The sequence below is a fragment of the Silurus aristotelis genome (genome assembly GCF_946808225.1).
Source record: "Silurus aristotelis genome assembly, chromosome: 8".
Lineage (NCBI taxonomy): Eukaryota > Metazoa > Chordata > Actinopteri > Siluriformes > Siluridae > Silurus > Silurus aristotelis.
Window position 1 is genome coordinate 28,381,823 of NC_139581.1, and position 12,250 is coordinate 28,394,072.

At 40.7% G+C, this 12,250-nt stretch overlaps 1 protein-coding gene across 6 annotated transcripts in view; it reads right to left on the reverse strand.

Annotated features, from left to right (window-relative positions):
* slc8a2b (solute carrier family 8 member 2b) overlaps window positions 1-9,329 on the reverse strand; it is a 56,868-nt gene extending 47,539 nt beyond the window's left edge. For 3 of the 6 annotated variants that reach the window (XM_083549011.1, XM_083549007.1, XM_083549012.1), the window contains exon 1: window positions 8,950-9,176. The gene's annotated coding sequence lies outside the window, so the exon portion shown is untranslated. Of the gene's footprint in view, window positions 1-8,949 lie in introns of all 6 variants that reach the window. The other 3 variants (XM_083549009.1, XM_083549010.1, XM_083549008.1) reach the window with 3 other exon arrangements.
* Between the last annotated feature and the right edge of the window lie 2,921 nt (window positions 9,330-12,250).

Genomic DNA, 12,250 nt, shown 5'->3' on the forward strand with positions numbered 1-12,250 from the left:
CAACGGTTGCATTACCAGGACACGGCCTATGCTCAACATTTGTGTACAAAACTTATCCTATTAAACCACCAAGACTGACAGAGGATTCTTTTTTCTTTTTTTTTATAGGGGGTTTATTTACACCTCTAACAGCAGAAAAAAATCAACTGAACCAGGACTCAAGTCGTGATTAGTATCCTCTGAGAGCCACTGGCCTCGACCCACTGAACCACCAGCGGCAAGAAGGGATGTGCTTTTCACTAATTGGAACTACTGCCACCTGAGTAAACACGAACGTTGTCCAGCCAAGTACATTGCCCTTCTGTCAAAACTACAAAAACGTTACCACTCTGTTGGTGGACATTGTGACTAAAAAAAACAACAATTTCATCACCTGAACCAGGACTCAATCCCATTCGGGAGTCGTCTCTTTTTGGTTTGTGGGGTGTTGCTAAGTCAGGAAAAAATAGTAATTAAGTATGAGACTGTCAAATGACTATGTTCAGACATTTTCAAGCTCAGGAGTCAAGTTGAACCAGGTCTGACATTCATCTAGTATCTTTCTAAGTCTCAAGCAATCCCAGGACCTACCGTAAAACGGAGGAAGGAATGAACTGAGGTTCACACAGGAGACCTTTAACCAACTTAGCCATAAAAGCTGACTGACTATGACTTTTTATAGGGGGGTTTTCTTTTGTTTCAGCACAACATCACTAACGATTGTTGCTAAAGGGAAATACAGATACCACAAAACCTGCATCAGTAGCACCAGATTTTTAACAATGATTTTAACTGTTTTCGAAAGACACAGGACTCCCAAAATTTTCTTCCTTGGTCTTATTACAATGATTTTTTTTCCCACCACATTTTGGTGCAACTTTGGATGCCTTAAAAGAATTGAGTATAGGAAAAAAATAGTCATTATGGAGACAAAGGTCAAGAGGTAATAATCAGAAAAGCAATAAAGCAATTTAAAGATTAGTTGAAGGCACAAAAAAAGGCAAGCAAATCTCAATATAGATAACTCAGGCGATTGGCAAGACTTTGCAGCAGGTAAACAGAAAGCCAAGACTAAACAGGAAATGAACAGGAAATGGGAAACTTAGGCCATGTCTACACTTATACATTTTGGTAAGAAATATCTTTCCGTTTTACGGCCTCCCATCCACACCAAGACGGTGCTTTTTCAGTCAACAAAAACGTATCGTTTATGAAAACGTTCTCGAAAGAGAATCAATTTGAAATTGGCGTTTAGACTGTAAAAAAAACTTCGAAAAAGCATTTTTAACATTGCAGCTACATTTCAAAGAGCTGAAATGTAAATAAACGGCAGGCGGAAACAATACGGGTCGGAACGTCTTACGTTTTGTCCGTGCGAAATACAGAGACGTAATCGGTTTCAGACGTTTTAGTGCGGATAAGCAATTTTTTTTTTAAACGTTTGGAAACTAAATTGGTTTTTTTTAGACCAAATTTTCAAATGTGTAGGATTTGTGTAGATGTAGCCTCAGACTTTCTATTTTAAAGCTCAGACATGAAGTCTTTTTTTTACAAGGAACAATCGAGATATTTCTGCAGCCCCATTAGTGTTGCCCGTGGGTCTCTTGGCAGCTTCTTTGAGCGCCTTTTATCTAGTCCTTTCTGGTCTATTTTGGAGGGACGGCATGCCCTCTTCTTGATAATGTCAGTTTCAAGGTAGAAAGATATATCTGACATCTTGGATTGCACCACACACCTTTTAGTGATTCTTCTCATGTTTTTACAGATTTGCATTAAACGTCTAGACTAATGCAAACACCCTGCTTTGCTTCGAAAAATTATTTAGCAAACGAGTGGTTATGAGCAAAAAAAACCCCAGACGACTTCTTTTTCTTTTTTTCAGGTGCGCAGTAAGCGTGCTGTAGGCTGTGTGCATGACACGAATATTAATGAGCTCGAGTCCAACCTGAACGAGGCACTTACTGAGAGAACACGTCCACCTCTTCCTGACGAATGAGCAAACTGCGAAACATATCTTCGCTTGCGCATTCCGGGCGTATTATAACAATAACGATATGCTCACGGTTAAAAGCTGAGCGCTCGGCACTTGTCAGAATCGTTCAGCCCGAGGGGACCAGAAATGGAACTGACATTTAACTGTGAAGTCTTGAGGACCTACTCTACATCCTCATATAGCGAGTATCAGCTATCATTTATTCATATCGTTTCACTTTCTATCTGCTGCACTTCGTTCATCTTCCGTAAGCACTTTTCTCTTCGGCAGTGGGCGTGAGGTGGGACGCACATTTCGCAGATGTTAATTGCATCGCAAGTTAATATTCTGTCTGGAGATGCTTGAAACCTCTCGCCTTTTCTTTTCGCACAGCCCTTGAGATATTTTACGCTTCCGATTATTGAGGGAAAAGTTTTTACTAGAAAATCAAGATTATTAGGATAAAAAAGGATCAAGAAGATAAAGAAAAGATATCAGATAGTCCCCCAACCAGTGTTCCTGCCGCTGTCTTCTTTGCGAAGCTCGTCAAGAACCTTCCGCAGTGGTGTCAATACGGTGACCCTCGAGCCGGATCTTTGTCTTCGGGAAGAGGGCGGAATGCGCACAAGCCGAGCGGAAGTGAGATCGTGTGGATTGGTCTACGACGATCATCATGCACAAGTGACTGACGGTCTTCCCGAACCCCTCGTCGTCTTCCGGTGAAGTTCTTCCGCTTGTGCCCCTCGAAACACCTGGAACGACTCCATACCGGCGTATGTCATGTCAAACTGTTTGGCAATCAACTTGTTGGTGAAATCGGAAGGAATACTGTTGGAAAAACATTAATGTTTAATATTTTAAAACTCCAGTACAGGTTCCCTGGTGGTCTAGTGGTTAGGATGCGGCGCTCTCACCGCTGGGCCCCAGGTTCGGCCCGGGTTCGATCCGCGTTCAGGGAACCAACTCCAGCCATTAGGGTTGCGCAAGCCTTAGTGCCGGTCCCAAGCCCCAATAAATGGGGAGGGTTGCGTTAGGAAGGGCATCCAGCGTAAAAACTTGACAAATCGAACATGCGGCTCATAAATACAGATGATCTGCTGTAGAGACCCCTAATGGGAGAAGCCGAAAGAAAGTTTATTTTAAAACAGCAGAATACAGTCTCCAAAAATGTTCTCGAAACTGTGGCTGTGCAGTAATGAAGCAAACCATTACCATATATTCTGGGAATGTTTACATATTCAAGAATATTTCAAAGTAATTGAAATATCACCCCCGTAGACACACCCTTAGATGGCAAATTGCTGTATTGTGGCAGCACATGTCCTGATATAATATCAGTGGATGATAAATATTTGTTGGGTGTGTTTTTGGCAGGTAGTAAGAAAGCAGGAACACATAAATGGTTAAGACCAGAGAAACCCAAACGTTAGATTACTGGATAGATGTGAGTGTAGAGAAGGTGGAAACGATTCCTTTCTTTGTTCATTTGAAGAAGAAAAATGTAGAAAATGGGTTGAATGTCTGTTTCGAACGAAGATCGGATCAGATTTTTTTGCTCTAAGTAAAAAGATGATTGATGCATTAATAAATATATGTATATAATATATGCTTGTGTATGTATATACTGTGTATATATAAGTTCATATGAATATATTTACTCATTTTAATATTTAGTGATCTCTTTATTCCAACACTTCTAACCTTTCTCTTGCTCCTTTATCATTGAAAGTATTTCTAGCTGACTGGCATTAGCGTTAGCAAGGTTTAGCAAGGCTCAATTGTCTGCTATACAGATCGTTATTTACCACGCCATCACCGATTCAAGGAACTCGTTTCTACCCTATGGAAAAAAAAAATTAACTCAAGTGTTTCTAAATATTAAATGGCTCTGAAGTGAACCAGCTTGCGGTGGGCTTCTTGATGTAACTCATACGATTCATGTAGTACACACTTCATAGTATGTAGCATATCGTCTGGCGTGTTACAATGCAGCCGTTGAACCCCTGTGCTATATTTTACCCTGTTATATTTCTCGTTTTAGAGGTTTAGAGGTCCCCTGGTGGTCTAGTGGTTAAGATGCAGCGCTTTCACCGATGCGACCCGGGTTCGATCCCCGGTCAGGGAACCATCCCCAGCCATTCTCAGTGCCAGTCCCAAGCCCGGATAAATTGGGGAGGGTTGCGTTAGGAAAGACATCCAGCGTAAAACATGTGCCAAATCAAACGTGCGGAGGATCCGCTGTGGCGACCCCTAACGGGAGAAGCCGAAAGAAAGTTTTATATTTCTCGTTTTAGCGTTATGTTTGTGAAGAGTTCGACTAAAAATCATCTTGTGTCTTGAAAATTGCTGTGTTAATCACTACGTATGTCAAATTACATGACAAAATATTTCGTTTGGCTCAATGAGGGCATGAGGTAATGTTCACAATAGGAGTTACAATCTGTGGTGAGACCTGAGAAGACAGGAGGTGGCGCTTGAGGTAGCAGAGATGAAGATGTTGAGGTTTTCGTTGGGAGTGACGACGATGGACATGATTAGAAATGAGTTTATTAGAGGGACAGCGCATGTAGGACATTTTGGAGACAATGTGAGGGAGGTGAGATTGAGATGGTTTGGAGATGTGCAGAGGAGGGACATGGGGTATATCAGTAGGAGAATGCTGAGGATGGAGCCACCAGGAAGGAGGAAAAGAGGAAGGCCAAGGAGGAGGTTTATGGATGTGGTGAGGGGAAGACATGCAGGTAGTTGGTTTGAAAGAGGCAGATGTAGAGGACAGGGGGGGTATGGAGACGGATGATCCGCTGTGGTGCCCCCTAATGGGAGAAGCCCAAAGAAGAAGAAGGAGTTACACTTTGTATAAAACTGTAATTACTGTATATGTTACTATTGTTACAGTGGTTTATGAGGCAGCACAATAATTTCGAAAACTACATCTGATATCGGTATTGGTGTAAAATGTACAGAAAACTGTAGCGTTTCTTTGGCGCATGTGCCTTAATAATTCTAGAGAATTTTCTGTTTTACAGCTCAAATAGTTTCACAGTGTTAATTTTACACCTAAAATTGTCATCCTCAAGTGTCCTGCAGAAGTTTTTAATACCTGGATTCTATTATAAAAAAGCAGTAATTAATTCATTAAAAGTTTGGCTTTTTTTTGTTTGTTCGGCGCCATCTGCAATATTTTACACGTATTTTAGAACGTTACTCTACTTGAAAAAACATTCCCGCTTGTCGTTTGGATCCTTTCCTGAATGAAAGCCAATTCGAAAAATTACAAGGTAATTGGGCGTGGATTATTTTTTATTATGATTATACAATAAATTCAGTTTTTCTGTAGTTAAAAAAAAAAGAACAAAAATGAGCTGAGAAAAAAAAAAAGCTGAAAAAACACTCACAATTTCAAAACAAAAACAAAAAAACAGGAAAAAGAAAAAAGAATCGAACAGTATTTTGAACCTATTTGTAATTTCTTGAGTATTTTTAAAATCATTAAAAAAATTTACTTTTTGTACTTTTTTTTTTACTATTTACACTCTATTGACAAAAGTATTGGGACACTTGACATTTCCAGACTTATGTACTTTCCAAATCTGTTTCAGCATAACAATGCCCAAAGCCAGCTTCATGAAGACGGGCTTTCCATGGGTTGGACTGGAAGATCTCCTGCGCCTTAACCCTATTGGGATGAACTGAGATTTCACCCCAGGCCTCCTGACCACACCTTAATCAGTGGCTGACTTTACTAAAACCCTTGTGGCTGAATGAATCTCCACAAAATTTAGGAACATCTTCTAAGAAGAGTAGAGGTTCTTAAATCTACAGAAATCTTAAAATTTTGTCCATACAGTGTAGGGATTTTCGTCAATTTTAGTTAAGTTTCTAATCTCCATATGTATGTATGTATGTGTGTGTGTGTATATATATATATATATATACACACACACACACACACACATTTTTTGCTATTTCCTGAATGATCAGTGAAACTACTCTCTTGTTGAACAGCCAGAAACAAAAATACACCACCAGATGCACCACAGCACCAAAAAACACAAAGTCAGCAAGTTTCCATCATGACCTGGAAGAGATCTGCATTCTGTTCAACCGTCCCTGAATTTTAAAGGTCACCGGATACGCACTGTTTTCTCATAGTAGCCAGCCTGCGAAACAAACAAGGAAGGGAGACACGATGATCACAGCAGGGATAGGACACCCAATCACGACGGCCGACTGGGAGACACCTGCTCCCACCGAGCCTGGACGAAAGCCACTGGGACGGAGTAGGCGGAGGTGGTGGACGAGAGTGGATTCGAGCTACAACTACGTGCCAGAAGAGCGGGATTTAATTCTTTAATCCATCCCGAGATGAAGGACGGCTCGTTGCCAAAAAAAGTGGCGGGTCTGTAAATCAGCAAGTGTTACTGAAATGTGAGCACCTATAAATTTCAAAGTATGGAATCCAGATTCTAGAAGTATATGAAGCTTTATAAAGTATATTAATTAAAAATCAACATTTTTATTTGTTTTGTAAACATTTCATTCCAAATCGGGTTCCTATTTGCTGAAATAATATCCTCCACTCTTCTGGCCAGATGTTCCACTAGATTTTGTGGAGCTTTTATGAAGATTTGTGAGATATTTAATCAGACATTAAGGGAGTTAGTAAAGTCAAGTACTGATGGAGGTGAGCTCAGGAGGCCTGGGGATGATGTTCTAATTCATCCACTTCAATAGGGTTGAGTTCAGAGCTTTATAGCGGGAAGATCTTCCACTCCAAACCATGTACACCATATCTTCATGGAGCTGACTTTGTGCACAGGGGGCATTTCACGCTACCACATCCGAAGACATCCCATATAACTGTGTGCCTCCAACTTTGTGGTATTAATTTGAAGACACGGGTGTCCCAATACTTTTGCTCATATAGTGTATATTATTATCGCTCCAAAAAAATTTATGTGTACTGGAACTGTACTGGTTTTTAATGGAACGTGTAATGGTATAATCCTGTCATCCTGGTTATAAGATGCCTATTTTTGGTGTGTATGTTCTCATGCGATACCATCAAGGACCAATGGAAGACCTTTGGCAGCTTGTAGACCATCTGTTGCAATCTACTGGACACCAATGGAGACCATTAGGACGCTATGAACCATCCAGATTCCAATTAGTGTGAAGGTAATGATTTCCCACTAATGCGACAAACTGGAAACCATTTGGTAACGGTGTAATGATTTGTAATGGGATGTGTAGTGGAAGCCATTAGAACGTAATGCAAGACTGATAATACACATAGGTGTTTTTTTTTTTTCTTAGCAAGTATTGAGCTCACGTTTATGGGCGGAGTCTACAGGCATCGTAACGCGTTTGCGAGGGTTTTTCCACCACATGAATGTCTTCATGTGTTCATAGATCATCAAGAAAAAAAAGTGCATAAGGAATAACACGTTTCAGCACCATGGACAGTTTTTTTTTTTTTTTCCAATCTGTGCACACCCTGTCGCTTCAATTTAATCGATGCGCCATCAATGCGCCATCAGTGCGCCATCATCATCATCTTCATCATCTATCATTTGGAACTGGAAAGGGAAGGATTTAATATTGTAGGTGTAAAAAAAAAAATTTGTCAGTGTTTTCCTGATATATTCAGTACTCAAAAAAGGACAGCCACACCCCTGTATACACTCTTCATGTACTTGATTTTATTACTGTGGATTGTGTGTGTGTGTGTGTGTGTGTGACTTGAGCAATTTATTTGAGACCAACCAAGCAAGTAATTGGCTTGATGAGGAAACCCAGCAACGGGTCCCAGCGGAGAAAGAACACAGAGCATTGAAGAGATGGACTGCACCACACCCATCCAGCCAGCTGAGTATGTGTGTGTGTATATATATATATATATATATATATATATATATATATATATATATATATATATATATATATATATATATATATATTTTTATGTGTGTGTGTTACTGTGTGTGTATGTGTGTAAAGCTAGATTTAATATTTTTGCCCAGTATCATGTTATCAGTATAGAGTTATCAGAAGCAGCTTGAAGTGTGCAAAAAAGGATTCCAAGCACAAGGACACTGTTGTGCTGTGCAGTGAGCTGGATGAAGGAAGGAGGGATAAAAGGAGGGAGGGGTAAACCCTTTCTGCAGCAACACTTCATATACACGAGGAAAGCCCTTTCTGTATGGTGTATCCCCGTCACGTCCCGAATACTCATTTCAGCACCACCCACTATCCACCATGCATCCATCCATCCATCCGTTCATCCATCCATCCATTCATGCATCCACCCACCCTATCAATGCGCCATCAAAATCATCATCATCATCATCATCATCATAATCATCATCATCATCAAGTCTACAATGCAATGCAACCGACACAAGTACTCAATGCTTTCCATATTTTAAAAAAAATGAAGGAAAAAAAAACAAAGAAGAAAGAAGAAGAAGAGAGGAGCGGTCTCGCGCACGGCTTGAATGCATAATCAATCGCACTGCAAAGCGAGCGGCTCCATTAATAATGAACGCACGCACACACGCACGAGCCAGCGCTCTCTCTCTCTCTCTCTCTCTCTCTCTCTCTCTCTCTCTCTCTCTCTCGCTCGCGCGCTTTCTCGCTCCCGCGTGCACTCGCCGAACATTTTTTTTTTTGCACGTGAGCTCGCACGCAGTGCACGCGCAACTCCTGTCAAATGCAAAATAAACAAAAACAAAACAAAAAGTCACAAGTGCCAGCGATGTCCCAGGAAGACCTGTCTTTATGTCCATGCAAACTTATGGACACCACGTATTAAAAGAAAAATAGAAATCGCGCGTGAGAACGCAAGCCGAACTGGAAACTTTGCATGCGTCGATCAAGTCCGTGCAGCTTCTGTGCAAGATCATTATTAAAAAACAACAACAATAACAACAACACAATACTATAAATAAATAAATAAATACAAAATATTATATTGTTATTATCATCATGATTCTTACCTTAAGATGAATAATATCGCGTGCAGGTCAAAGCAAGCAGAGCAGGCGCGTGCATGGTGCTGGGTTCTCCAGTATTTCTCTTTTCTATATAAATATGTGTGTGTTTTCTAAGACGTATTGTAGCACGCGCTGTCACAACGTTCACACTCAGTGCTTTCTTGCCTGCACGGTGGCTCGCGCTGACAAGCATCCGGGCAGCCGCGCGCCAGGAAGGACAGAGAGAGATTAAGCGAGAGAGAGAGAGAGAGAGAGAGAGAGAGAGAGAGAGAGAGAGAGAGAGAAAATGATGGAGGGAGGGTGGGAGTTCAGTGGAGCGCGAGCGTGCGTGCTGAGCAGAGCAAAGTGATGAGCACGCGCATTTTGCTTGGGATTTTTTTTTTCTCCAACCCAGATTTATTATTGGGGGAGGCAGAGCGTGAGAGTGCACAAACAAATGCATTCATTCATTCATTCATTCATTCATTCATTCATTGCCAGCAATTTGTTGATTGCATTCATCATATTTCATTCAAATGAAATGAAAATAAAAATGTATTCAATTAAATAGACGATGCAGAGTTTATTTCAATGCTCAAAGGGCCTCAAATGAAAGATTTTAAGATTCAAGAATATTTTATTTTTTATTCTGCATTAAATAAAAAGGGAATATAATTTAAAAAACCAGAGAAAATATATTAGATAATGATTAAGTGGTAGTATAATTAGTGCATATGTATTCAGACGTGCAAAACGAAGTACAAATTGTATGATATGTCATGACCAAAAGTTTGGAAACACAGTGCATCAGTAGCCACTTCCAATCTGATCGTTTTCGATGTTTCAAATCGGACTATGCTAGCTGCTAAAGCTCTAGCTACTAACAGCTATTATGTTCCATGCCAGGGTCCTGGGTACAGGTTCCTGGGTCTTCAACTGGAAAATATAAAAACATTTGTCAAAATCAGGGTCTCAAGAAAAACAATAAATCTTGCTACAGCATCGAAAGAACATTTAATACAATTGTTCTGTTTTTGCTGAGCAAGCGCACGTGCATGGACACGACGAGTGTTCCAATTTTTTTGGCCACCCCAATGTGGCTCAAGATGGGATTTGGCAGCTGTGTGTGCTTTTTTTCCAGCCGTGAGAATATGCACAGTAATCCTGTTTTGAGCAGTTTGTTACGTTTAAAAGCCTGATTTATGCTTGATTGGCTCTGACACCGTCTCCTTCTCCACCACTTCCTGATTATATTGAATAGATGAGACGGGAAAGCAAATGGCGAACGCTTTTTTTTTGTTGACTGGGAGAAAAAATAAAATGCGGATTAGTGCAGGGTTTTTTTTGCACATCGCTTCACGTCTAGTGTGGTTTTTTTCTGTCTGCGATGTTTCAATGAACTCTTAATATCATTATACACTGTATGGATAAAACTTTGTGGACACCTGAACATACGATTTGTATTTCCTGTTTGATCATCTCATCCATCTCGTCCCGTTTTGCTTTTATAATGACCTTCATTCTCCTGGGAAGATGTTCCACTTAGATTTCAAGTGCTTCCTAATGAAGTGCCTTCATTCTTTCATGATGGAAAACAAGGATGGTAGAGGGCGGGGCTTGTATGAGAAGGGGGGAGGGGGGGTCAGTTAAAATCAGCGAGTTCTCCAGAGAACCTGGAACCGGTTCTATCAAGACAACACCTGTGCACAAAGCCAGCTCCATGAAGATGCGCTTTATATGGGTTGGACTGGAAGATCTTCTATTGAGTTCTGACCTCAAACGTATTGAACAATGAATTGGAACGCTGATTGCACCCCAGGCATGATGATCGTCGGAGAACAATCCATGGGATCTCATTTCTGCACCCATTCTACTTGCCAGATTTGGCTCCTGCGGACTTCGCCCTCTTCCCAGGAGATGAAGATCCAGCTGGCTGAATGTTGAGTTATTTTTCAGAGGACAGTAAATTTGTACTGCTACACAAACTGCACATTGACTACTTCTACTATTGACTACTACGTTTAATTTCTATACTACTGTCCCTTTAGAAGATAGTAAAATAGTAGCTGAAAGGGGTGAGGGGTGTCCCACAGGTCCAAACAGCAAACAACTGGTCATGATATTAAATCTGAATCTCTAACACACATTGACCAGGTTCTTCTTGTGTCCATGTCCACTCTTATTATTACACTCCTAATGGCACTTTTGAGCATTCTTTCCATTTGGAAATTCCTGTTTAATCCCACATGTAAAACCTGATCTCTGGCTAAAATTCCAATTTATATAACAGGCAGTTGTTCCATGTCAGTGTCACCCTCATCTTGCCATTCATGTCAAGTGAACATGTTCCTGTACACCTGCTTTGTGTTAACGTTTAGGTCAAAAGTCCTACAGAATTGAATACAATAGCTAAACACTCTAGCCACACTCGTCTGACAAATAGAGCCACTTATCAGGACGTGTGTATAGAAGTCTGTGTTTTATCCACACCACTGATGTAACTCTGAGGGGAAGTTCTAAAGCAAAACTACAACAGAGAAATTTACTTGCAAGGGCCTTATTTGAGCTTTCTTTCTCATTTTTCTAGTTGTGGTTTGCTTGGTGAAGGCAAGGTACCTCATTCAATGAGGTTCCAAAATACAAAACAGGTGGCAGACGAAATCCAGGACAGGTCAAATGAGGAACCAGTGAAATAAAGCTTCATGAAAAAGAAAACTACTTTGAAATTTGTTTAAATAGGAAAATGATTCAAGAGGAAGACAACAAAAAGGTGAACACAGTAAGGTAGTGCACTAATGACAGTATAAGAGCAGAGATGTGATTCTGCGTGAAACTGGGCAATTCTGCCCTAATGATTCGTTTGAGGTGTTTTGGTCCGTACGTGTGCTTCAAGAGCGGGGGGACATCACTGGAAAACAATTAGAGATCAGGAAGACCTTTAACGAGGTAAACCCCAGAAAATGTCTAAACCATTCAGCTACTTGTACATGATGATCGTCGGAGAACAAGCCACACAATCTTCCTTCCAACCCACCCTATTTGCCAGATGTGGTTCCTACGAACTTTGCCCTCTTCCCGGCGATGAAGATCCAGCTCAAAGTTTGCTGTGGACACCATTGCGGATATCTAGCACCTTCAAGCTTTGGAACATTGAATGCATATTTTGGATTCAGGTTTGCCTTTTTATTAGACCATTCTAAAATATTCTTTTGTACATCGTAGGTGTAGCTTAGGTTTTTTTTTCATCATACAGTAGAAACCTGAGCAGAGAGTGGTAGCTCAGTGGTTAAGGTGCTGGGTTACTGATCGGAATGTCAGGGGTTTA